Source organism: Melanerpes formicivorus, unplaced genomic scaffold (genome assembly GCF_026170545.1).
Source record: "Melanerpes formicivorus ecotype bairdi unplaced genomic scaffold, bMelFor1.0.p_v2 SCAF_38, whole genome shotgun sequence".
Classification (NCBI taxonomy): Eukaryota; Metazoa; Chordata; class Aves; order Piciformes; family Picidae; genus Melanerpes; species Melanerpes formicivorus.
Window position 1 is genome coordinate 4,506,217 of NW_027142390.1, and position 26,993 is coordinate 4,533,209.

A 26,993-nucleotide genomic window follows, 5' to 3' on the forward strand; every position below is an offset into this window, starting at 1 on the left:
ACACCTTCAAGGGGTGGGAGGACCTTTGAGTCTTCTAAACAAGGTTCAAGGAACAAGGACAAGGAACTGGACTGTGGCTTATCAAAACCCAGTGCTATGAGCGATCTGGTCAGGAAGCAAAAGCAAAGACCTGGCATTATGGGGGGTCTCTGAGCCAAGCTGGGTTAGGTACCCTAAAGAAACCCTTCCAGTGCCTTTTCTCTTCTACTTGGTGCCATGCTTTAGTCACGAGGCCTATGGTGAGAGGTTGGACTTGATGATCTTTGAGGTCTCTTCCAACCTTTTTGATTCTGTGATTCTGTGAATGGTTAGGACAGTGATAATGTAGTTACCCTAGAGCTTGATCCTGAAACCCAGGACTCATTCACTTCACAAAGATCTTAGAGTCAGGATCATTAGTAACTGAGCAACCAGAGCTGTGCTCTACATCTTCAGTAGATGCTGCATGAGGTGAACACATCCCCCAAACACCTGGCTGCAGTCCATTTTGGTTGTACAAAGAGGGTTGCTGTTTTGAAGGTCTTTTCCAACCTGGTTAATTCTATTTCTATTTCTATTGTATTCTATTTCCTTTCTTTTCCTTTCTTTTCTTTTCCTTTCTTTTCCTTTCTTTTCCTTTCTTTTATTTTCTTTTCCTTTTTCTTTTCTTTTTTCTTTTCTTTTCTTTTCTTTTCTTTTCTTTTCTTTTCTTTTCTTTTCTTTTCTTTTCTTTTCTTTTCTTTTCTTTTCTTTTCTTTTCTTTTCTTTTCTTTTCTTTTCTTTTCTTTTCTTTTCTTTTCTTTTCTTCTATTCTATTCTACTCTATTCCATTCCATTCCATTCTACTCTATTCCATTCCATTCCATTCTACTCTATTCCATTCCATTCTATTCTACTCTATTCCATTCCATTCTACTCTATTCCATTCCATTCCATTCCATTCCATTCCATTCCATTCCATTCCATTCCCAGCCCCCATTCTTGCACAGTGTGAGCTCTTCCTGCTCCAGAGGTAACCCCTGCCGTGCCACAAGCACAGAGCCATCAGCCTGAAGTGCACAGTGACCACAGAGGAGCTGATAATCATGTGCTGCATGATTTGGTCACTTGTGTATTGACTAGCCACCAGCTCTGCATTTGTATTCAAGCTGGAGAGAGGGTTGGTCCCACATGAACAGCAGCATCTCCTAAAATGGGTTGTCAAGAAAAACTTCACCATGACATCCTGAATTTGTTCAAATCAGCACAGCCCACTGATGCCAGCTGGGGGTCAGTTCATACCTGTTGGGGGGCAGGACCATCTGCTGTTAAACTCAGAGCCCTCTGGGTCTGCATGTGAACCAGGCTGATTGTGCCCAAACTACTAAGTGCTTCCAGAAGGCTGATGGGCTGATATTGATTGGGGTGATGTGGCTGCCAACAGAGAGGGTACAGAGAGTATTTCAAGGCCCAATTTTGTTGCAACACTAAGCTGTGCTGTCCTGTAAAGGCCTCGGAGAAAGGCTGTGATCAGACCTTTGTTAAAGTTGGAATCAGTCCCCCCTAGAAGTACTGCCAAAAATGCCTTCATGAGGCTTCCTTCTTAAGTAGGTCTTGCTGCTCTTGCCTTCACTTCCTGTTGCTCAGCACTGCCTCTTCTCCAAATTGCATCTCTCTAGCAGCCCCCAGTACCCCAGCCTTCCTACTCCTCTCCATCCCCACCACCTCCTCAGGGTAAGGATGGACCTCTGGCATAGACCACAAACGCTCGAGCCCCGTGGGTACCAGCTTGCCTCCCTCAACATTGCTGGCATCTAGGGACTGCTGGCACAGGCTCTAGGGCATGTCCATCACATGCAATGATGCTTTCCTGAGGTTTCCTGAGGGCTGATTCTTTGCTGTTGGCCTAAAGGACAGAAGTACAACTGGGATCTCCTTGAGGCTGACCCTAGAAGGTCTACAATAATACAAGTTTATATTATTTTCCTCTTACAGGATCCCCTGGCCCTTCACAAACTGCACATGAATAACAGAACAAGGCAATAAAGCATGCAGACATTACCTGAAATCTCTATTGCTAAAATTTCAGTACCCAAGTACTTCCCACTAATAGTCTACAGTATAAACCAGCACTACAAAAGCAAAAATAGGAGTAAAAATAGGAGGACATGGGAGCAGAGTGGGCCAAGCCCCTCATGGTGTAATCAGGTGCAAAGCAAATCAGGCAGCGGCTTCACATCTCTTTATGAAGTCCAGCTCTGACCCAGCTTCTCAGGGTGCATCAAATCAGCCTCCACTTTGTGGAAAAGAGGAGGAATGCTCCACTCTCTGAGGCTCAGCAAAATTTGGCCCTGCCTAATTCCGTGGAAAACAGCTTCCCAGTTGGGACCACTGGCTGCCGGCTTTCCACACGGTCTTGGGCACTGTCAGATGGTGCAATATCTTAACTAAGCTGGATGGAGAGGTCTCAAAGGTACTGAGTATCACATGAATACACCAAATATAGTCCTGTATTAAAGAATCCTTTGCTATAACACAAACAGGTCCTTGGTCTCAGAAGGGAGCAGTTACAGTGCAGCCTTTCATCTAGGCAGGCACAACAAAGGGAAGGACCTAGATAATCCTTGTGGAAAAGCAGAGTTCAAAACTACCCAAGCATCTGATTGCACCACAGCTCCCACTGGCATTCCCCTGTGTACCTTGATGAAGGCTCTCCCTCGTTCAGATGGAGAAAAGGCTGCTGTGAGAATCACAGCCCAGGTCACAGCAGATCGCCTGGCACTGTGAAAAAGCCTGCATGCAATTGTTCTGCGCCTGTGCTCGCCTCCTGGCTAGCCTCCTAAAGCTGACAGCAACGCCTGTCATGTAAAATTAATTCTGGAAATATTTTTTGTTAATGTCTTTATAGGAGCACTTTGCATTTCAAAAGGCAGAAGGCTGATGAGAGCAGGGAAATGAGGGACTAACACATCCCAGCGGAGGCACAGAGAAAGAGGTTAGCAAACGCCTCTGCTGCCGCTGCTGCTGCAGTGTTGCTGGAGCTGCAGTGGTCTAAGGATGGTTAAGCAATTAACATCTCCCCAAACTCTAGCAGCTTCTATTTCAGACCCAAAGAAACACCTCTGGGGCCACTTCTTGTCAGCTTCATTCCCAGCTGTAGCAGCTGGTTTATTCTGAGATACTCTTCCCAGTAACCTTGTCTTACTGGCACTATTAGAGACAGGTACCTGTTGCACTACTCCAGCGTCTTGCATCTCAGGGACAAGTTTTACCACAAAGGTCAGATTGTCATCCTGGAGAGCTTCTCACAGATAGTTATACAATCAGGGCAATGAACTTCCAGCTGGATTGTAACACAGCTGAGGCTGCTCCATCAGGACAAGGACGTCACCTCCAACAGGCACGAGGTGTTTACCAGTGCGAGCTCCTCCTCTGGTCCTGTGTACAAACATCTGGAATAGAATAAACCAGGTTGGAAGAGACCTTCCAGATCATCACATCCAACCCATTATCCAACACCACCTAATCAGCTAACCCATGGCACCAAGCACCCCATCAAGTCTCCTCCTAAACACCTCCAATGATGGCGACTCCACCACCTCCTTGGGCAGCCCATCCCAATGGGCAATCACTCTCTCTATGAAGAACTTCTTCCTAACATCCAGCCTAAACCTCTCCTGGCACAGCTTGAGACTGTGTCCTCTTATTCTGGTGCTGGTTGCCTGGGAGAAGAGACCAGCCCACACCTGTCTACAACCTCCCTTCAGGTAGTTGTAGAGAGCAAGGTGGTCTCCCCTGAGCCTCCTCTTCTCCAGGCTAAGCAACCCCAGCTCCCTCCTCACAGGGCTGTGTTCCAAACCCCTCCCCAGCTTTGTTGCCCTTCTCTGGAGACCTTCCAGCAAGTCAACCTCCTTCCTAAACTGAGGGGCCCAGAACACAGTACTCGAGGTGTGGCCTAACCAGTGCAGTGTACAGGGGCAGAATGACCTCCCTGCTCCTTCTGGCCACACTGTTCCTGATGCAGGCCAGGATGCCATTGGCCCTCCTGGCTGCCTGGGCACACTGCAGGCTCATGTTCAGCCTACCATCGACCAGCACCCCCAGGTCCCTCTCTGCCTGGCTGCTCTCCAGCCACTCTGACCCCAGCCTGTAGATTTTTTGGTAGTTTTTGTAGATTTGAGGTTTCATTTGAAGGCCTGAGAGTGGGGAATGTGTCACTGAGTGACAAACCCAGCTTCCACTCCTGTAGCTGGAAAGAAAAAAGGAAAATCCCTTATAACCAGATTTTGTTGATTGCTTGAGGCTTTCAGCACTGCAGGCCTCAATTAAGAGCTGTCAAACAGAGGCACACCAGTTTGCTCTGCTTTTCAACTGAGCTGTGCATACCACATTGTCAATGCTTTGACTCAAAGCTATTTGTGGGGAAAGGGATGGCAGGCAGAGCCTGTGGGACTAACATGCATTCTTGCCCTTCTCCAGCCTGTCTCAGAAGCCATTCAGAAGGACTTCAGGAGATTAGCCCTTTAGGCGGAGGGGAATGTTAGATATCCTTCTTTGATCCCACAGAGACACACAGCACCAGTTTCTATCAACTGGTAGTCAGCAGAAGCTAATGTCAGGCCTCTGCAGGCAGCCCTGTGACCTCCCCTTTAAAGATTTATCAGCTTTACACCATAACACTGATACCAGCCAGCTTTTAAAACAGCCTCCAAGTGCCCAGGCACAAGCCTGCTCACAGATACCCTGACTAAGCCAAGAACAGAATTCATTCCGTATTACTAATAAGGGAAACAGAACAAAAATGAAGCTGCTGTAAATAAACCAAAGTGAAGGCCAATTTCTGCCCTCAGATCTGAGTGAGCTGGAAGGGCTCATTCAGGGAAGACAAGATAATTGAGTCTGAGGAACGATGCCAAGGATGGGGCTGCATGCCTTCCTCTGCACTTCACTCTCCCCCAGGACCACCAGCAAGGCAAATTCTGCTTATTTCTTGTGTAACCAAATGGACTCTGGACTAGGCTGCAGTCAAACAGGGACAGCCACAGCCAGTCCAGACACATCTGTGCCAGTGGTACAGGAGCTAGAACAGATACCCATAAGCAGGCTGCTAGCTGCAGTGACACAGGATCAGGGCATAAAAAGTTGTTACAGGTGAGTGTTTCAACAAGGGGTAGCCTTCTGTGCTAGCAGCTCTGCCAACACAGGTAGGCAGAGCTCTGTGGATACAGGTGCTAACAGGTTGGCTCTAAATGGCTTTAACCATATCAGTATCTGCTACAGTTCACACTGGAGCAAGATAACTTGAGGTTTCTCAAGGCATCTTTCAGGCCACAGTGAAGTGAAGCCTTTAGGGAAAGAATGAAGTATGTACATGAAGCATAAAGTATACACATGAAGCAATGGATTCATTTGCTCCAAAAGCTCCTCTTGTCATAGCTTTTCTCTCAGGTTTCATTGCACAGCTCCACTGCCCTTTGGTTTGTCCCCTTTATTAAAACTAAAACATTCAAACCCTGTAGCTAATACAGAGGAGACCACCACAACTATTTTGCATGTGCTCTGCACCAAAACACCATAGAGCCTCACAATGTTGTCACTTAGGAAAACACCTTTCCACATTTCCAGTTACAGGAGGATCAGTTGAGGCCATGGTGAAATAACTCAGCTCTTATTTTGCTCCTCCTGGCACCATTGTGCTTCTCAGCATTTCCCTCCTTCAGGAATTACACCTCACAGAAACCCAGCCTGGCATTTAGCTACCTCAAAACCCAAGCCAACACAGGAGTGGAGTTGGCTCTAATCCATCTTGATGCTTTTACTAGTTCAGGACTATGAGAGGCTGTACCTATCTCAGGGCAGTGTAGACAACGCTTCCCCCAACTCAAGCAACAGAAAACAAAGCAAATTCTGCTAGCAGCAACAAGGGGCTGGGTGCAGGGATGACGTCTGGACTTCTGGGGGAAGCTCCCAGGAGTTTGTTAGGAGAGGACTGTGCCCTTCCTCTGCTTTATTCAGCCAGGACTGGATGCTTCAGCCTCGCTGTAAGGCAGACTCACCCCATGACATCTCTCTGGGGAAACTCATTTTCCTAGGAGTTCAAGTTCACTGCAGCTGAAGGGAGTTGTGCAAAAGGGGCCTGTTAAAATGTAACCAGTCATCGGATGTCCCAGTTAATCATCCACTTGGTAGCTTGTCCTCTTTGATAATAATTTTCCATGGTTGCTGAATTAAAGCTTAACTGGCCATTTGCTTTGAAAATGACCTTGTCTGACAGGGAGTGTAGAAGAGGAAACAACAGTAACATGACCTCCTTGTGTAAATTCTAGATGGGGACAGATGGGGAGGCAAAGGCAGCCTGAGCAGTGGATTTTCTCTAAGAGCCCTACCAGTGTGGTTTATTAGACACAAAAGAAGCATTCTGGGGAAAGCACAGAAATTTCACAGCTTTATACCTGGCTGATGAAGTGCCAGCAGGGACAGATGCCTTTCTGCTCAGCCATCCTGAGCACAGCACTAGGATGCTGTTCAAGAAAGAACTTCAGGGACAAGAGGCTTCCAGTGTCAGCAAAGATAGGACAAGCTGAACATTTCTTCCTGTATTTACTGACCTGTCATGATGAAATATGATGGAAACATAATAAAGAAGTATTTTAAAATCTAAACTACAGGTAGGAGAGCTTGTAAATAGATAGTGAGGGTGGGAAAGCTCCTCAGAGCAGTCAGGATCAGGAGAAACAAAAGGTTACAACACTGCTTTTCTGCTTGCCCCACACACTTTTACTACCCAGCATGCTATAACTCCATTACCACATACAGACCTATTTCAGCCTTCTCATGATGGGATGGAAATTAATCCCAGCTTTTCCTAGACAGACCAACACCATCACAAAGCAAATGACAAGGATAAGACACAAACATCACCCAATGTGAGAACCTCAGCTTGCTGTGATACCCATGCAGCTGCAATCCACTCAGCCAAGATGCTGAGGAGTCAGGGCTGGTCACACACATGGTCATCAGAATCACAGAATCAATAAGGTTGGAAAAGACCTCAAAGATCATCAAGTCCAACCTGTCACCCAACACCTCATGACTACTAGACCATTGCTCCAAGTGCCACATCCAATCTCCTCTTGAATACCTCCAGGGATGGTGACTCCACCACCTCCCTGGGCAGCACATTCCAACGGCTAACAACTCTCTCTGGGAAGAACTTTCTCCTCACCTCCAGCCTAAACTTCCCCTGGCACAGCTTGAGACTGTGTCCTCTTGTTCTGGTGCTGGTTGCCTGGAAGAAGAGACCAACTCCCTCCTGGCTACAACCTCCCTTCAGGTAGTTGTAGACAGCAAGAAGGTCTCCCCTGAGCCTCCTCTTCTCCAGGCTACACAATGCCAGCTCGCTCAGCCTCTCCTCACAGGGCTGTGCTCAAGGCCTCTCCCCAGCCTCATTGCCCTTCTCTGGACACATTCAAGAGTCTCAATGTCCTTCTTAAATTGAGGGGCCCAGAATTGGACACATGACTCAAGAATTCTTGGGGATGGGACAAGAGTGGGACACAATTTATTACTAGATTTAAGGAACTTAGTCACACAGCAATGTGGATAAATAACTAGACAGCTCATCGAAACAGAAAAACATCTTAGCATGAGTCCTCTGTTTTCCAAAGTGCCTTCCTTAGGACTTGGAACTCTGTTGACTAGGAGCAAAATCTAAGCTTATTATCTCTGAAAATGTCTCAGTGCAATGAGATGTCAACAAGAGGAAGAAACATCCATTCATTTATGTGACTATTTATCCCATGGTCTAAGAGGAAATGAACTTTAAGTTGGTCAAAACCATAAGGGGAGTCAAACATCTAAGGGAATACTTAAGTAATTTTCTTTACTGTTATTAAAGTTTTCAAGCAAACCACACTCAAATCAAATATATTAGAAACTCCTCATAAATCAAAAGCTCCAAAGTCAGAAGGCCCTTTCTCCCCCTGTTTGTGGCTGCTACTATTCTTGCTTATGCTAGACTCCTGCCGTGTGCAGTTTTGGAAGAAACTCCCTGGCAGAGCTGCTGAATTGAAGCCTCTGAGCTCCCTGGAGCTCTGCTACAAGCCAGTTTCCCTGGGTAAATTTGCCCAACAGCTGGAAAGCTGGTGTCTGCAGATCTACTCAGCTATTTTGCCCAGAAATACACAGTCAGATCACCTAGTCAGTAAGGTCTGGCTCTTTTGGAGATTGTTCATGAGGACACTTGGAGCTGCTCTTCAGACAATGCAAAACGCCTGAAACGCCTTCATCTCAGCCACCTCAGTTGCGTGGGGTACTTGCAGTACTTTCAGTATCACTAAGGTTGGAAGAGACCTCAAAGATCATCGAGTCCAACCTGTCACCACAGACCTCACTTACCAACCAATTCCAATGACGCTACTTGCAGACACAGCCCGAGATCGCACAAGGGAAAAACCCACAGTAGAAAGGAAAAGAGAATGCTTGGAAGAGTCTTTCAGCTCTGAGGCACAGAGTACTTACCTGGAAAAATTGCCAGTGCCATGAAGAGCACAAAGATGCTGTTTACATTCAGAGCCCAACTTCAGCAAGCTATTTTGTACTAAATTTCCCTGCTGCTCTGGCTGCAGTGTGATGTTAGCAGGTGTCTGCTAACATCAGTCACAGGTTATTACATTTTCCCCCTCCACCTTCAGGTGTAAGAGGCACAATGCATCACTCTTACAACAGGAGAGGAAGAAGATGCTGCCTAATTTCCCACAGGATGCCATATTTATCCTGTAAGTGTGGATTAACTGGATAACTTGCTAGCTTTGTGTCAAGGCTTGTGGTGACTAATCCCAGCTAGTGAGGATTAACAATGTTTGCTGTGGGAAATGTGCCAGAATTTTCAATTATATCATGTCTCACAAAGAGGCTGCAAGAGTTCCACATGAGCACAACTGTGTTCTTGCCACAGCACAATGGTTATGTCCTTCCTATTTTTTAATGCTGCAGACTGGAGCAAGCTCCAGCAGGAGCATCATGTGGAATGACAGCAGTACCAGAGCCTGCTCGTCCCTCAGAATAAGGTGAAATGAGGAGACAGATCAAGTGTGCAGCCAGGAAGTCCTGAAGTTGTACCTTAAGAAGCTATGGTTCAGTGTGCATCACGTGCTGCTCTCGTAGGTCAAGACATGCACAGCACACTCCCAAGAGGTGGGAGAAGAAAGAGGAGAAGGATCCTCAGGGAAAGACAGGAAGACAGGAAGGAAGGCAGGCAGGAAGACAGGAAGGCAGGCAGGAAGAGGAAGGCAGGCAGGAAGAGGAAGGGAAGGAAAGGAAGGGAAGGAAAGGAAGGGAAGGAAAGGAAGGGAAGGAAAGGAAGGGAAGGAAAGGAAGGGAAGGAAAGGAAGGGAAGAAAAGGAAGGGAAGAAAAGGAAGGGAAGAAAAGGGAGGGAAGAAAAGGGAAGGAAGAAAAGGGAAGAAAGAAAGGGGAAGAAAGAAAGGGGAAGAAAGAAAGGGGAAGAAAGAAAGGGGAAGAAAGAAAGGGGAAGAAAGAAAGGGGAAGAAAGAAAGGGGAAGAAAGAAAGGGGAAGAAAGAAAGGGGAAGAAAGAAAAGGGAAGAAAGAAAAGGGAAGAAAGAAAAGGGAAGAAAGAAAAGGGAAGAAAGAAAAGGGAAGAAAGAAAAGGGAAGAAAGAAAAGCAAGGGAAAGGGCTGGGCACTTTCATTCGCTGCAGCTTTTTGATCAGCCCTCAGAGATTTCAGTCAAACACAAGATTGTAATGGAAATGTTAAGTGGCTCATATTTTACAGACATAAATTGCATGCACCAGGTGCTCAGAAGGTACACTACATAAAACTGCTTTAAATTCTTTCGCACCAGGCCCATGCCTTCCTAGAAGCAGGTGGGAAAGACTGTATTCATATCCCTTGTTTTGCTCACTTCCTTCTGTAAGGTTCACGCCGTGGTAGGATAGTTGTGAAACACAAACAGCTTCTCCTTTTCCTCATGCACAATGCTGGCTGCTCCCACTCACCAAGACTGGCTATATTTTGTAAACAGCAAATGCACTTTAGCAGCACGGGTTTTTTTTTCCAAGGCTTTCTCAATTCTGCTGACGTAAAACTTCATATTGATCTACTAAAATCACTCTCGGGTCTAAGTACCTTCTAAAAGGCAATTTTCCTTTCCATGGCAATGACCGTGGTCTTTCACCTGTACTTTTCACCACCATTACAAAACTGCCTTCTTTCCCCCGACCTACTGCACCACATTTCTGACCAAGTTAGAGTTCCATTTGAAAATATTTGGCTTGTGATGAGCCAAACATGCTGGAAAACATTCCCTAAACCTTGGCTCTGTCCTTATTTTCCACCTCCAATGATGGGGACTCCACCACCTGCCTGGGTAGCACATTCCAATGGGCAATCACTCTCTCTATGAAGAATTTCTTCCTAACATCCAGTCTGAACCTCCCCTGGTGCAGCTTGAGACTGTGTCCTCTTGTTCTGGTGCTGGTTGTCTGGGAGAAGAGACCAACCCCCACCTGGCTACAACCTCCCTTCAGGTAGCAGTAGACAGCAGTAAGGTCTCCCCTGAGCCTCCTCTTCTCCAGGCTAAACAACCCCAGCTCCTTTTGTCCAACACACTCCACCCTCCAGTTTGTTTATCTGTTTAATAAACCATTTTTACTTGCATTCATCGTGCATGGAATCTATGCCAGAAGCACTAGCTGTAAATTTGAGAGCTGTTCCTCAGCTAGTGTAAGTATCATCAGTCATAATTAGCAAATTTTTGCACTATACCTTTAGTGTCAATGACGACACCACTTAGAATAGGAATCAGCTGGTGTTGGTACAGCCTCTTCTCATTTGAAGAGAGATCTCATAGATATTTTCTGGATTACAGATGTTTTGAAGAAATTAGGCTTTGAACTCTAGACTGCCCAACTGGACTATTGCTTAATTACAACAAGGAGCAGGCTGCTTCACTCAGCTAAGACTAGCAAGAATGGAGTTGCTCTCTTCAGCATTGCTTTGACAAGCAGATGGCCTGTGGTATTTTCTCCAATGTGGAGCATATGAGGGTTGGAAATGGAGCTGGTTCAATGTCAGGACTGCCTTCTTGTTCACGTCCACAGCAGAGTGAGTTAGAGGCAGCAGGTTGGCCCTGATTTCTCTTCTGTTCTTCTTGTGTGCAACTTTTGAGCAAAAGAAAATACACAGAATACATAGAATAAACCAGGTTGGAAGAGACCTTCCAGATCATCATGTCCAACCCATCAACCAATCCAACCCACCCAAACAGCTAACCCATGGCACCAAGCACCCCATCAAGTCTCCTCCTGAACACCTCTGATGATGGTGACTCCACCACCTCCCCAGGCAGCCCATTCCAATGGCAATCACTCTCTCTGTGTAGAACTTCTTCCTGACATCCAACCTAAACCTCCCCTGGCACAGCCTGAGACTGTGTCCTCTTGTTCTGGTGCTGGTTGCCTGGGGGAAGAGACCAACATCTGCCTGTCTACAACCTCCCTTCAGGGAGTTGGAGAGAGTGATAAGGTCACCCCTGAGTCTCCTTCTCTGGACTCGTTCCAGCAAGTCAACCTCCTTCCTAAACTGAGGGGCCCAGAACTGGACACAGGACTCGAGGTGCAGCCTAACCAGTGCAGAGTACAGGGGCAGAATGACCTCCCTGCTCCTGCTGGCCACACTGTTCCTGATGCAGGCCAGGATGCCATTGGCCCTCCTGGCTGCCTGGGCACACTGCAGGCTCATGTTCAGGTATGCCATCAAAACTTTTGGAGACTACAGCTTTAAGGAACAGGATTTAAATAATTGCCATGGCTATTTAAGGACATTTCTTCATTAGTTTCTGTCAAAACCATGTGTCATTGCCCTTTGTATGACAGCACTCTTCAGAAACGGTAAGAGGATTACTCAGAGGCAGGTTCTGACCAGTCTAGCTGTGTATAAGCAAGCAAGTGGGATGGAGGGACAGTCACTTGGCTGCTTTTGGGATAGGAAAGCATCATCTTGGTAGTCTTAGGAAGAAACACCACAAACACAGCCTGCAACCATCTCGCTCCAGGCTATGACTTGCCCTTCTCAGAGCACAACAGGACTGGGTGTGGGCAGCCTGAAGCAGAGATCCTGCAGGAGGATGTGAGCTCTTTGGGAAGTGGAGTATGTGAGAAGAGAAGACCTTGAAGTCTTCCTCTAAGTGATAGCTTTCACCCTTATCTGCAGCCTTTAAAAAATTCTGTTCAAGGGAGAAATACTACAGCCAGTGTGTCTGAGAAATGTTGCTTCTGTGAAGGTCAGTCAAGTCCAACCTAAAGGTCTCTTTGGACTTCAGTGGTGGCTGGACTGGGTCCTTAAACTGAGGCAGTTCAAGGCAACAGGAACCAACAGAACTAACTAAGGTGTCAGCATTGCTGCTGAACTGTAAATAGACTTCTAATGATTTGGACAACACTATTGTTAACACCTTTAATTATGGCATAATAACCATCCCAAAGACATTCACCTCCATTTCCTGCACTTTGATACTGATCAGGACAGCCTTTAGATTGCGGCCCTGCTTCCTGTAAGCATACAGCAAAGTGTATAGGAGAGCACTGCCATGATTCAGTGACTGTTTGTGTCAAACTGCCTAGGTAAGGGCTGACTTTTCAAGAAGGATCCAACAAACCCAAAAAGCCAAACACCAAATATTGGGGAAATCAGTCCATTTAGAAATTAGATTACAACATCCATGTCAGAAATATCTAGAACTGGAAGACAGTCAGGTAGATTGCAACATCAGTTCTACCAAGTAACCTCTCCAAACTCACTTGGATGATCTAGTCAAATGTTTCAGGCTGCAGATCAAATCCAACTCTTATTTTTGGCAGAAGTGGTTCAGGGGTCTGGGAGTTGGGGTCTTTCATCTGTAGATCACTAAGCAGGTTTTCATCATCATAACCACCACGGCTACAGAGCAGTGAGCCCATGTAGCACGGGCATTGCTTTCCTCTCTGCACAGAACTCTGTGCAGGAGCAAGCACTGTGCCTGGAATCACAGAATGTTAGGGGCTGGGAGGGACCTCCAGAGATCAACCCCACTGCCCAAGCAGGCCACACAGGGAAGGGAGACTTCAGCAGAACACATTTGCCTTGACAGTCCCACGCAATTTTACACATTTTCTCCCTTTCAGAGCACTGCCAGAAAGACTTAATTTGTGTTTAAACTGCACATATATAATAGATGTATGTATATAGTCTCACAACTACAGGTCCCTGGTGCCTCTGCCTGCCTTCAAGCATCCACATCAGTCAGCACAGCAAGTTTCTACAGCCATGGCTCAGAAAGAATGACTTTCTACCAGACAAAAAAGCCTGCCTGTGGCAGCTTTGCAGTTTCTTCCAGCTGGAAGAAAGATATATCCTGAAAGATATATGCTAAAAGATATCTCCTAAAGATATCCACCCTCTCAACTCTGTCAGGACACTCTTTCTGCAAGAGCTTTCTTCAGTGGAGATTACAAAAAGAAAAATACTAACAATGCAGAACTTTGACACAAACCTTCAAGGGATAACACTGTCTCGTGGGGCAGACACGACTCTGCTCCAAAAGCAAACACATAGCTTAGCTTTCTCCTCTCCCTGAAACAGCTAGACTGGGAGCATTATGTATCTTTACTCTGACCTCCTCAAGCAGCACAATTCAAGAGGTGAGCTTGCTGCAACAGGAACTTCAGCCTGGATGCTTGCAGGGCATCACAGAACAAACCTTGCACCAACTGTCCCACTAAATGGCAATACTCCACTGGCCATGGGAATGACTGAACACTTTAAAGGGTGTGGGGAGCTCAAAAACTGCAATTTGACTGTTGTGAGGGCTGGGAACCTGTCAGGAGAGTTTAATTTCCATGAGGTTAACATTTCTTACACAGAAGAGTTGGAACTGCCCAAAAGTTAACAGAGAAATTGAGTGTTCAAGGTACAGGGACAGAGTGGTAGAAATGGGGCCTGGAAAAAGCAAGAGTCCTTGCCTTGCCTGGAAGACAGGATACTGCCCTCAGGGTTTACCACAGTGCCTTATGCACTCAGGTCTAGTATTCCCAGAGTATATCAGCACTATCCCACTGGGATTTAATGACTCTTGAGGTCAGGAATACATTGCAGTGTGGGGCAGCCTATGACAGTCACAGTATGATTTCTCTGTAGCATGTCTCTGGCCCTGCTGTGGAACACCAAGGACTTACAAAGGAGAAGAGAAATAATGGCACATGTTCAGTGTTCTCCTACACTCTTGCAGATAGACCATTTGCAGCTTTTCTCACAGATGAATTAACTACCTCATGCAGTACATCCCCTGTCACTCACTCTGAAGAACAGGCAGAAGAAACAGAAGATAGTGGACTATGTGTGAAAGGGTATGGAAACATCAGGGTCAAGAATGGGGGAGGGCTGAGGAACAGGGCTTCACAGCCCAGGGCTCTGTTTTGGTGTCATGGATTCATGCTGGGGCCTTGGGCAACACAGATTACTCCTGTCCCCAGTTAAGGTTAGATAGAGCTGTATGTATGACCCATGTCAGAAGCAAAACACTTAAAACAAAGCATGGGAGAAAGACTGAGCAGCCACAACACCATTTCCAAGATACTGAGTACCTCAGATGAATGGGGTTCTATCTCTGTATACACTTAATTATCTCATTTAGTCCTAACATAAACAGCAAGATGCATAAATAACTTGATGGCAACATATCGAATGGGACAAGACAGCTAAACAGTTTCCCTCTCCATTACTGCCAATTCTGTTTCATTCCCCTTCCTCTGGAGTGGATTTTGTGGGGTGAAAGAACACAGGTAGAATGGGAATTCCTTGGGGAGAGGAGAGGAGAGGAGAGGAGAGGAGAGGAGAGGAGAGGAGAGGTTCGGAGAGGAGAGGAGAGGTTCGGAGAGGAGAGGTTCGGAGAGGAGAGGTTCGGAGAGGAGAGGTTCGGAGAGGAGAGGAGAGGTTCGGAGAGGAGAGGTTCGGAGAGGAGAGGTTCGGAGAGGAGAGGAGAGGTTCGGAGAGGAGAGGAGAGGAGAGGTTCGGAGAGGAGAGGTTCGGAGAGGAGAGGTTCGGAGAGGAGAGGAGAGGAGAGGTTCGGAGAGGAGAGGAGAGGTTCGGAGAGGTTCGGAGAGGAGAGGAGAGGTTCGGAGAGGAGAGGAGAGGTTCGGAGAGGAGAGGAGAGGTTAGGAGAGGAGAGGAGAGGAGAGGAGAGGAGAGGAGAGGAGAGGAGAGGAGAGGAGAGGAGAGGAGAGGAGAGGAGAGGAGAGGAGAGGAGAGGAGAGGAGAGGAGAGGAGAGGAGAGGAGAGGAGAGGAGAGGAGAGGAGAGGAGAGGAGAGGAGAGGAGAGGAGAGGAGAGGAGAGGAGAGGAGAGGAGAGGAGAGGAGAGGAGAGGAGAGGAGAGGAGAGGAGAGGAGAGGAGAGGAGAGGAGAGGAGAGGAGAGGAGAGGAGAGGAGAGGAGAGGAGAGGAGAGGAGAGGAGAGGAGAGGAGAGGAGAGGAGAGGAGAGGAGAGGAGAGGAGAGGAGAGGAGAGGAGAGGAGAGGAGAGGAGAGGAGAGGAGAGGAGAGGAGAGGAGAGGAGAGGAGAGGAGAGGAGAGGAGAGGAGAGGAGAGGAGAGGAGAGGAGAGGAGAGGAGAGGAGAGGAGAGGAGAGGAGAGGAGAGGAGAGGAGAGGAGAGGAGAGGAGAGGAGAGGAGAGGTTCGGAGAGGAGAGGTTCGGAGAGGAGAGGAGAGGAGAGGAGAGGTTCGGAGAGGAGAGGTTCGGAGAGGAGAGGTTCGGAGAGGAGAGGTTCGGAGAGGTTCGGAGAGGAGAGGTTCGGAGAGGAGAGGTTCGGAGAGGAGAGGTTCGGAGAGGAGAGGTTCGGAGAGGAGAGGTTCGGAGAGGAGAGGAGAGGAGAGGAGAGGAGAGGAGAGGAGAGGAGAGGAGAGGAGAGGAGAGGAGAGGAGAGGAGAGGAGAGGAGAGGAGAGGAGAGGAGAGGAGAGGAGAGGAGAGGAGAGGAGAGGAGAGGAGAGGAGAGGAGAGGAGAGGTTCGGAGAGGAGAGGTTCGGAGAGGAGAGGAGAGGTTCGGAGAGGAGAGGAGAGGTTCGGAGAGGAGAGGAGAGGAGAGGAGAGGAGAGGAGAGGAGAGGAGAGGAGAGGAGAGGAGAGGAGAGGAGAGGAGAGGAGAGGAGAGGAGAGGAGAGGAGAGGAGAGGAGAGGTTCGGAGAGGAGAGGAGAGGAGAGGAGAGGTTCGGAGAGGAGAGGAGAGGAGAGGAGAGGAGAGGAGAGGAGAGGTTCGGAGAGGAGAGGAGAGGAGAGGAGAGGAGAGGAGAGGAGAGGAGAGGTTCGGAGAGGAGAGGAGAGGAGAGGAGAGGAGAGGAGAGGAGAGGAGAGGAGAGGAGAGGAGAGGAGAGGAGAGGAGAGGAGAGGAGAGGAGAGGAGAGGAGAGGAGAGGAGAGGAGAGGAGAGGAGAGGAGAGGAGAGGAGAGGAGAGGAGAGGAGAGGAGAGGTTCGGAGAGGAGAGGAGAGGAGAGGTTCGGAGAGGTTCGGAGAGGAGAGGAGAGGAGAGGAGAGGAGAGGAGAGGAGAGGAGAGGAGAGGAGAGGAGAGGAGAGGAGAGGAGAGGAGAGGAGAGGAGAGGAGAGGAGAGGAGAGGAGAGGAGAGGAGAGGAGAGGAGAGGAGAGGTTCGGAGAGGTTCGGAGAGGAGAGGAGAGGAGAGGAGAGGAGAGGAGAGGAGAGGAGAGGAGAGGAGAGGTTCGGAGAGGAGAGGAGAGGTTCGGAGAGGAGAGGAGAGGAGAGGAGAGGTTCGGAGAGGAGAGGTTCGGAGAGGAGAGGAGAGGAGAGGAGAGGAGAGGTTCGGAGAGGAGAGGAGAGGAGAGGTTCGGAGAGGAGAGGTTCGGAGAGGAGAGGAGAGGAGAGGAGAGGTTCGGAGAGGAGAGGAGAGGAGAGGAGAGGTTCGGAGAGGAGAGGAGAGGAGAGGAGAGGAGAGGTTCGGAGAGGAGAGGAGAGGTTCGGAGAGGAGAGGAGAGGTTCGGAGAGGTTCGGAGAGGAGAGGAGAGGTTCGGAGAGGAGAGGAGAGGTTCGGAGAGGAGAGGAGAGGAGAGGAGAGGAGAGGAGAGGAGAGGAGAGGAGAGGAGAGGAGAGGAGAGGAGAGGAGAGGAGAGGAGAGGAGAGGAGAGGAGAGGAGAGGAGAGGTTCGGAGAGGAGAGGAGAGGAGAGGTTCGGAGAGGAGAGGAGAGGAGAGGAGAGGAGAGGAGAGGAGAGGAGAGGAGAGGAGAGGAGAGGAGAGGAGAGGTTCGGAGAGGAGAGGTTCGGTTCGGAGAGGTTCGGTTCGGAGAGGAGAGGAGAGGTTCGGAGAGGAGAGGAGAGGTTCGGAGAGGAGAGGAGAGGTTCGGAGAGGAGAGGTTCGGAGAGGAGAGGTTCGGAGAGGAGAGGTTCGGAGAGGAGAGGTTCGGAGAGGAGAGGTTCGGAGAGGAGAGGTTCGGAGAGGAGAGGTTCGGAGAGGAGAGGTTCGGAGAGGAGAGGAGAGGTTCGGAGAGGAGAGGTTCGGAGAGGAGAGGTTCGGAGAGGAGAGGTTCGGAGAGGAGAGGAGAGGTTCGGAGAGGAGAGGTTCGGAGAGGAGAGGTTCGGAGAGGAGAGGTTCGGAGAGGAGAGGTTCGGAGAGGAGAGGTTCGGAGAGGAGAGGAGAGGAGAGGTTCGGAGAGGAGAGGAGAGGAGAGGTTCGGAGAGGTTCGGAGAGGAGAGGAGAGGTTCGGAGAGGAGAGGAGAGGTTCGGAGAGGAGAGGAGAGGAGAGGAGAGGAGAGGAGAGGAGAGGAGAGGAGAGGAGAGGAGAGGAGAGGAGAGGAGAGGAGAGGAGAGGAGAGGAGAGGAGAGGAGAGGAGAGGAGAGGAGAGGAGAGGAGAGGAGAGGAGAGGAGAGGAGAGGAGAGGAGAGGAGAGGAGAGGAGAGGAGAGGAGAGGAGAGGAGAGGAGAGGAGAGGAGAGGAGAGGAGAGGAGAGGAGCCACAGCCTCATGGGGGTATTCTCTTGCAGATGGCTCATTGGCCGTGGACTACTTTACATTTACCATAGAATCACCTGGGTTAGAAGGGACCTCTGAAGGTCATCTAGTCCAATCCCCCTGCAGTGGACAGGGACATCCCTCAGCACCTTTTTTTGATAAGATACATTAACAGAATAAGCTGCTACAGCAATGCAGCAGGAAGCAGAGCACATGACACTAACCACTGAAGTCAAACACCACTCGCTGGAAGCAAGGCAAACTTCTCACCATGGGGAAATGGGGCACGGGCTCGATCAGGAAAGCTGGTCCAGCCCAGGCCAGGGGAGACTGAAAGGAAAGGTCACAACCTGGCTGTGAAAAGGCTGGGAAAGGAGACAAGGACTCTGTACAGACCAGGACTTTGGAGAAAGATCAGGAAAAGCAACATCCATGACCAGGGTGTGGGTGGTGTTCCCAAGACAGCTGGTGCACAGCTTCTGAGCATGAGTTCGGTGCAGTCCTTCATCAACACAACCTCACCTTTTCTTTCAGGCTCCTCTTTCTCTCAGTTCACAGTCAAAGGGGCAGCACATTGCCTGGGAATTAAAAGGGAGAAGAAATAATCCAAGCATCCAAAGGCAACAAGGCTGGGGAGAGGCCTTGAACACAAGCCCTATGAGGAGAGGCTGAGGGAGCTGGGATTGTTTAGCCTGGAGAAGAGGAGGCTCAGGGGTGACCTCATTGCCCTCTACAACTACCTGAAAGGTGGTTGCAGCCAGGAAGGGGTTGGTCTCTTCTCCCAGGCAACCAGCCCCAGAACAAGGGGACACAGTCTCAAGCTGTGCCAGGGGAGGTTTAGACTCGAGGTGAGGAGAAAGTTCTTCACCAAGCGAGTTGTTCGTCATTGGAATGTGCTGCCCAGGGAGGTGGTGGAGTCACCGTCCCTGGAGGTGTTCAAGAGGAGATTGGACGTGGCACTTGGTGCCATGGTCTAGTCATGGGGTCTGTGTTGATAGGTTGGACTCGATGATCCTCGAGGTCTCTTCCAACCTTAGTTATACTGTGATATTGTGATCTTCCCAGACTGCTTACTCTGAGTGAGGACCTGTCATCTTTTAGGATAAATCAGGGGCTCCAGCTCTTCCCCAAGCATAAGGGGCCAAATACTGACCTTGCCAGCAAATCATGCAGGACCTCTAACTCCCTATGCTCTTCCTAGTCAGCAGAGATCTGGTATAGGTGATCCTGCCCTGGCAGGGGCGTTGGACTAGATGATCTTTCAAGGTCCCTTCCGACCCTTAACATTCCGTGCTTCTGGGAAAGGCAGAAGAACTTCAAGAGGTTCATTCAGCCCCTGAAAGTCTAGGCTGACTGCAGAAAGCAAGCACTGTGGCCAGAGGGAGAACATGCATCCAGTACAGTTACATGCTGAAGATCAGGTGATGAGAACCTCCCCAGAAGAGGCTTAAAATTCTTTCTCACCTCCGAGAAGGGCAGTGAAACTGGGCAGAGACCGTGGTGGGCTGATTTGACTACCGGTTGCTCCTGCTAAACACAGCTGTTCCAAAGCTGCCACAAAGTATTTGCTTTATAAACTATTGAGTAGAAATAGCTGCTGGCAGACCTAATAGGAGAATGAAAAACCTGGGGAAGTACTGAAAGCTGCAGCATGCCTCCAGTGAGAAGCAGAGCTTTCTCTCTTTCTAAATCAAGTTCAACCTGCCAAAACTTTTGTTGGTCTGCTACTTTAAAAGGATGAATGGTGGAAGTTTTTAATCACAGAACAGTGGTTTGGGAGATGGAATTAAACAGACTTTCCAGAGCTAGTCAGGTCTCTGTCTGGTCTACAGCAGGGTACTTTGTTAGGAGGAGGCAGGGTATTTCGGGTCAGTACTGTGGGGCTCAGGCAGACACTCTCCGAGCTGAGGGGAGCAGAGCACAGCTGTGACTGTCAAAATGGCTTTGTTTCCTACACATGCCACAGAGAGATGAGAGATGTTTATTAATTTCATCCCATGAAATAAACTGTGTGAAATTATTAAGGCACACTAGACAGCCTGGTCCTGGCACGGTCTTTAATTCTGAAGCCAATATTTACCTCTGTGTGACAAGAGAAGAAAAGATTGGTAGACTGTAAGGAAAGGGAGATGAAGGTTCAAGACAAATTCCATTCCCCTGTTGCAGGCCAATTACAGCCAAGATACCAACAGCTTGGAAAGCATGCAAGAAAAAGTGGAGGGAAAAATATAAGCTCAACATAAGAATTTCAGAGCATCTTGTCCTGTTCTCAGCTACTCATAGATGATACAAACTCCATGTCCACACCCAGCTGTGTTACACTGTTGACAGAGCTCTTCTTATCTGCCTGCTGGCCACCTATGCATGGTATCACCAGTTCCTCCTAATCGCTCTATCGATGCCTGCACTGGGATGGGCCATCTGGGGAGACTATCAGAAGTAAAAGCTCAGGATGGATCCTGCATTCACAGCCTTTTTCCTCATGAATCCTGGTGCCCCAGGCAATAGCCAAGAGTTTTGCCTATTGACTTCCTAGGCACGTGGGTTGAATACAGGTACCAGCTAAGTAGGAGCAAAGACATCTTTCCAAGTTATTAATTCCTTGCAGTCATTTTCAGTGAACTCCAAGAGAGCTCCTGCACAGTGGCAGCAGCAGTTCTGGCAGTGCCAGTGCCATTTAAGCCACACATCAAAGGCAGGCTGGCAGAGAGGGGGCAGTGCCAGTAGGAAGTCAGGCCTGAAAATGATGAAGAACCTTTAGATCTGTGTCAGTCTCAGACCAGAAACATTGCCTCTTTCAGGATGCACCAGAAGCTACTGAGTCAGCAGGTGAAGGAAGCAGATGAGGGGCAAAAGTCCACTTGAATTTTGCCCTAACTCCTCTGCCATCTGCATTTTATGGCCTGTCAGTATGACTGCAACCTTGCAAAGCAGCGAGGAAGAGTCCTGTCCCATCATCTGTCCACTCAGAATGACTCCCAAGCCCAAAAGGTCTGGCCAGGCTTGCAGACCCCCTGTGAACAGGTCAGTCATCACGGAGGCAAGGGAGATGTTTCTATGACAGATGGGCACAGCAGAATTCCGTCAGCAACTTACTCATCTGCTCCAGTTCCATAACATAACCTGCCTGCTCGAAAGCCTGTGGAAAATCCGGGATGACTGGGCAAAGGCTGCACATGCTGCATGACTCACAGCCACGCCGCCTGTGCTGCTCTCCATTTTCTCAAGCCCTCACATCCTGGGAAACTGGCAAAAAAAAGCTGATTCCAAATATTAAAGAGAAGAAGGGTGAAACAAGCTAGTGCACATCCAGCCTACACAACTGGCCCGTTACATTCAACAGGAGTCTGTCTCTGGCTTCAGCAGCTTCATCATTATTAGGTCAGAGCAAAGGAAAGGAGAAGGAGCTGATGCTCCTTGAATTCATACAGTTAAGAGGAGTTTTGATCTAGCCATGCTGAACTAGCCCTGATGCTAAAGAGTGATCAACTTCTGTTCTGCATACAGTACAATGCAGCATGTCACTCCTGAACGCTGGCTGCAGAGCAGCAGAACCATGAGAACCATTCAGCTTGAAATACAGCTTTCCCACAGCACACCAAACACCATTCAACTGTGTGCCTAAATTGACAGACAGGAGCAAGAGTGGGCTGGAAGCTGACTACCAACTTTGATAGATCAAGGCTCAAAGGGCAAACTGAGCCTTGTATAGAAAGTACAGCTCTGGTTTGCTGCGTGGCTACCGAAATTCTTCTCCCAGATGAAGCTGCACATCTCCCAGCTCCCATTCCACTGCAAATTCCAAGGAGCAGCTTGAATGATGTGCACGTCTGGGGATAAGCCAGATAAGGGGGACAGGAAGAGAAGAAAACACAGGGCAAGCCCACTTTGTACAAGAGCACAACACAGCATTGGGATGGTGCTGCTGGTCTGTGACCATTCCAAGTGCTTCATTGGCACATATGGAGTAGGCTGGTAAGGAAAAGCAAGGCAAGCAGAAGGCAGTGGAAGAGAGGACTGCCCTTCCAGCACAGCCCTTGGAGGGAAAAGAAAGGATCAGGAGTTGTTACCGTCCATGGGTTGTACATTTTGGGGCAGCTGAAGCAATCCCTGGAATGACAAGAAGAATTTAAACAATGACAACTACTTAGCCTTCAAAAGGCCAGCTTAGAGGGGTGGTAGAAAGTTACATCCTGTCACAGAACACGCTCCCCACGCCAGCTTACTGAGGCTAACGCAGTATCGCCAAGGCTGGAAGAGACCTCGAGGATCATTGAGTCCAACCTGCAACCACAGACACCCATGTAACAGCCATTCACAATGCTCAATCCAAGGGCCATGTGTACTTCCAGCTCCTGTTTGTCCCCTACACAACTTAAGACAGCCACATTCTCCTCACCTCCCCACGAGCAGGGTGGAGGAGGTGATGCTGCACTATGCATTCCCAGGGTCCTGCCTGTATTGCCCCCTGCTCTGGTCAACATGCCACCAGCTACAGGGAACAGACCTCAGCAGCAGTACCCTGCAGTGGAGCACTGAAAGGAGCTAGAAGACAGAGCCAGAAAGGCCTGGCATTTATTTGATTGTCATTTTTGCCAAGAACTTGTTAAAGCTACAAATAAAATCAAGTTTTAAATGGGTTGGTTGGTTGGTTGGTTTGTTTCTTTGGGGTATTTTTTTGCGCCAGAATGAGAGGAGGAGAGAAGAGGGAAAAACAAAAGCCACTCTTCATAAAAAAGGGAGTCATATGTCCACAACTTTAAACTTGTTTTAGTAAGTACTTTCAGGATAGGAAATTCATTAACTGTTATCCTCTACCACAAAGGTCTCAATTTCTACAAAGTTTTCTAGTAAAAACACTTGCATGGAAACATTTGTGGCCTGCCTCCCATTCCCAGGACATGCACCTTTTGGGCCTGGAAACAAGACATGGTTGTAGGGAACACTGGCAGATTTTTTACTTTAGTAAGCAACAGTTATGCTTAAGGACCTTTCTCTCACACAGTTGGAAATGCTTTAGTTCACATGTGATTTCTGCTAGCACAGACTTTCCTGACTTCATGGGAAAAAGCTGAGACTGATACTTGACTGTGCCTCTGCCACTCCAGGTTCAGAACTGAGTCTTGCCTCATGCTTAATTTTACCATTTTGCCACTCCAGCCAAGCCCCAGGCCTCATCCTACCAATATCCTGTCTCTGTAGAGCTATTAACCATTCCCTATTGCTGTGGGCCTTCTGTGCTCATCAACAGCTGTGACTCACTACCATTATTCTTCTGCTCTTCAACACCCTCCCGATGTCTGTCCTCAGAGGCATCTGAAAGGAGCCACGGACACACACAGGCATCATGATCAAATTCATGTCAGGACAGAGAGGACAAAGTCAGAGGTATGAGAAAATGGGATTATCTGCTTGGCTGCTGCTTGCTCTGAAAAATGCTGCAAAGTCCAGGACAGTAAAATTTCCACTGAGCTTGCATTTTCTGTGATGTAACACCCACAGTCTGGAAACTGGGCAGCCACACTTTCTAGGAAACACATCTAGAAGCAAGATCTCGACATGATCCAAACTGCAAACCGCATATGAGATCCATGGCTCTGGCCAGCCTGATCTAGTGTGGGGTGTCCCTGCCCATGGCAGGGGGGTTGGAACTAGATAATCCTTGTGGTCCCTTCCAACCCTGAATGATTGTATGATTGGTAAGACTGATCTAGCCTAGAAGCCTTTGCCAGGGCTGTAACTGCTGTGGAGCTTTGTAGACAGCAGGCCAAAGGCGTAAGAACACATTGTGCAGTGAGGAGGAAGGGGTCAGGAGGAAGGGGTCGTTTGTCCAGGTAGTACTTGTTTTGTTCAACAGCAAACATTCACAAGGCAATGGTTTTACTTTTCTTTTGGTTTGGTTTTTTTCCATACTTATGACCACGCTGCAGGGGAGCCCCACAGAGCAGGCTCTCAGAGAAAAGGAAGCTCCCCTCCCTTAAACTTTTAGAACCACTCCAGCCTCTAGTAAGCAGGACACACTAACAGAACCAGGGGCCACAAGATTACTTCCACCAGTCCCCTGGGTCCCTGCCACATCACTCCCAGTAGGTAGCAAACATCCCTGAAACCCAAAGTCCATTCATAGCTCACAGAACACAGATCCTCCAAGGAGAATGGAATGGAATGGAATGGAATGGAATGGAATGGAATGGAATGGAATGGAATGGAATGGAATGGAATGGAATGGAATGGAATTCAATGGAATTCAATGGAATTCAATGGAATTCAATGGAATGGAATTCAGTGGAATGGAATTCAGTGGAATGGAATGGAATTCAATGGAATAGAACCGAACCAGACCAGGTTGGAAGAGATCATCAAGATCATCGTATCCAACCTATCATCCAACACCACCTAATGAACTAAACCATGGCACCAAGCACCCCATCAAGTCTCCTCCTGAACACCTCCAGGGATGGTGACTCCACCACCTCCCTGGGCAGCCCATTCCAATGGGCAATCTTTCTGTGAAGAACTCCTAACATCCAGTCTGAACCTTCCCTGGCACAGCTTGAGACTGTGTCCTCTTGTTCTGGTGCTAGTTGCCTGGGAGAACCAGCCCCCACCTGTCTACAACCTCCCTTCAGGTAGTTGTAGAGAGCAAGAAGGTCTCCCCTATCACAAAACACCCTGGGGTATTCCCCAGATGTAGGCTGAGCATGGCCATGTGGTGCCAGTGTTTTGGGCATGTTTTGGGAAGAGTTTGCTAGTATTAGGCTGGCATCAACCCAACTGCCAAGTCATCCAGGGCAGCTGCCTACTGGTGCCAGCCCCAAAGACTCGTTTCCCCACCAATAATGTCTACAGTGTTTGGTCCCCTCACTGTTCACCTTAATCCTAGCCATTTCTGCTAATCCAGGGAAGGCGTGGAAGACTCCTGTGACTATCATGTTGATCAGCACAAGCTCAGCAATAGCTTCTCTGCAACTCCCTGCCTGGCACAAGACTCTTCTTATCTGTGGGCCCTTGCCAAACAGGGCACTGCTGGCGCTCTCAGGCTAGCCTTTGCCTGCACCACCTACCTCTCTGTTTATGTTACTTTCTCAACACACTTGTAAATATGATAAAGGTTAATCTGGTACAAAAGGTAAATAGGGTTACACAAAGCTGGATTTAGCAATTTAGTTTTATTGGCCACTAAGGAAGGCAATTCTTCGATGCAGGTAATGAGGAGATAGCCAAGCCAGATAAAGGATCTGTGCAATATAAACATCCTCCCAAAAGCCTGCTCCCTGCTTGCATAAGCACTGTAATCATGAAAGCAATTCTTAATGGAGCCACTTGGCAGAGGCTCTGGTACAGCAAGCTGTGAGCCTCTCCCTAGCTGATGGACCTGCTCCAAGAGCATGTTACTACAGTGCTGCAATGGGGGAGGAGAAAGGGCAGGAGGAGCGAAGAGATTGAAGGCTGGATGGAGGCTGCAAGTAGCAGCTCTGGAGCAGGGCCAGATCTTCTCTAACATGTTACCTGTATGGTTTGGAGCAGGTCAGTTATCCTTCTGTGCTCAGCTCTGCATCTGTAAATTGAACCTGATTTTCCCTTTGTGTCCCATCTTTTGTAGGTAAACTCTTACAATGAAAGCTGTTTCTTACATATAGATAAGTGCTGATGGCTGCAAGTGCTGCTGTCACTCAGAAACCTGCAACAATATTCCTGCTAATAAGCAAATCCTCATTTTTCCTGACCTTCCAGCATTTGTCCTTTGCCTTGAAGGAGGAAAAATAAAACAAATCAAAAGTTTCCTACCTTCTTTCAGCCCTCTGTACCAAAAGCTAGAACAATCCACAAGGCTGAACAGGAAACCTTTTACACCCTGTCTTTTGTACTGCTTGATTTCTCCTTTGCTATCAAATTTAAGGCGTCCCCCAAGGAGCACAGAAGTGCCAGATCTGTCTTGTCTCTCAGCAGAGAGATCTGCAGTGTTTCACACCTCCCTGCTGCACAGCCTCCCATCAAGGCAACAGCTTTGCCACCACACAGCGGGATCCAGGTTCAGGCTGTGCCTGGTTTTGGTTTCCCAGCAGTCCCAGGACTAATGCACTCAAGGCAGGGGGAAGTCTCTGGAGAGTGTCTGTCACTACATTTTGTATGACAGGTTGAAGAACAAAGTCAACTCTACTTTATCCCCAAAATCACTAACTACAAGATAGGTCTAGCACTCACTTGCTTCTTTTGACATGGTTTTCATACCACACTGGGGCGAAAGGGGCCTCGTTCCCACAACGAGCAGTTACCAGGGGTAGGGCTGAAGCACAGCCTGCTCATTCACTCAGGTACTCATTATGCTGATTTCCAGTGCATTAAGAATTTCTCCTCATCTGCACTCATTTAGCTTTCAGCAGGGATCACCATCAGATTGCTGTAAGAATTTTCCCTATCCCAGGCACCCTAAAGAATTGCTGCTAAATCACCATATTGGGAGTACCAGTGTGATCTTCTGAGAAGTATAACCAGGATTGTTTTCTATCCATGGCTTGCCACTGATGAACTTCAGATGAGTAACTGCCCTTGCTGTGACTTTTCTGCTCTCTGTAAAACAATGAAATGTACTTCTGCAAAGCAGTTGAAGATCTATGAACAGGAAGTGCTACAGGAGAGTTTGGGGTTATTATGCAGAGCAAGACCCACAGCGGTCTACATACCTGGCCACTCACCAGCTGTGCTGGTTGGGGGGTGGAGGGGAGGTGGGGGGTAGTGGTTTTATGTTGAGTCCTGTGTCCAGTTCTGGGCCCCTCAGTTTAAGAAAGATGTTGAGTTGCTGGAAGGTGTCCAGAGAAGATCATCAAAGCTGGGGAGGGGTTTGGAGCACAGCCCTGTGAGGAGAGGCTGAGGGAGCTGGGGTTGCTTAGCCTGGAGAAGAGGAGGCTCAGGGGTGACCTTATCACTCTCTACAACTACCTGAAGGAAGGTTGTAGACAGGCGGATGTTGGTCTCTTCTCCCAGTCACCCAGCACCAGAACAAGAGGACACAGTCTCAAACTGCACCAG

At 48.5% G+C, this 26,993-nt stretch overlaps 1 long non-coding RNA gene across 1 annotated transcript in view; it reads right to left on the reverse strand.

Annotated features, from left to right (window-relative positions):
• Positions 1–2,971: 2,971 nt before the first annotated feature.
• The window catches only part of LOC137450913 (uncharacterized), a 75,561-nt gene continuing 51,539 nt past the window's right edge, over positions 2,972–26,993 (reverse strand). Inside the window, exons 2-3 of the long non-coding RNA XR_010989684.1 lie at positions 18,486–18,541; positions 2,972–3,410 (exon numbers count right to left, since the gene is read on the reverse strand). This is a non-coding gene — a long non-coding RNA (uncharacterized lncRNA). The remainder of the gene's footprint in view (positions 3,411–18,485; positions 18,542–26,993) is intronic.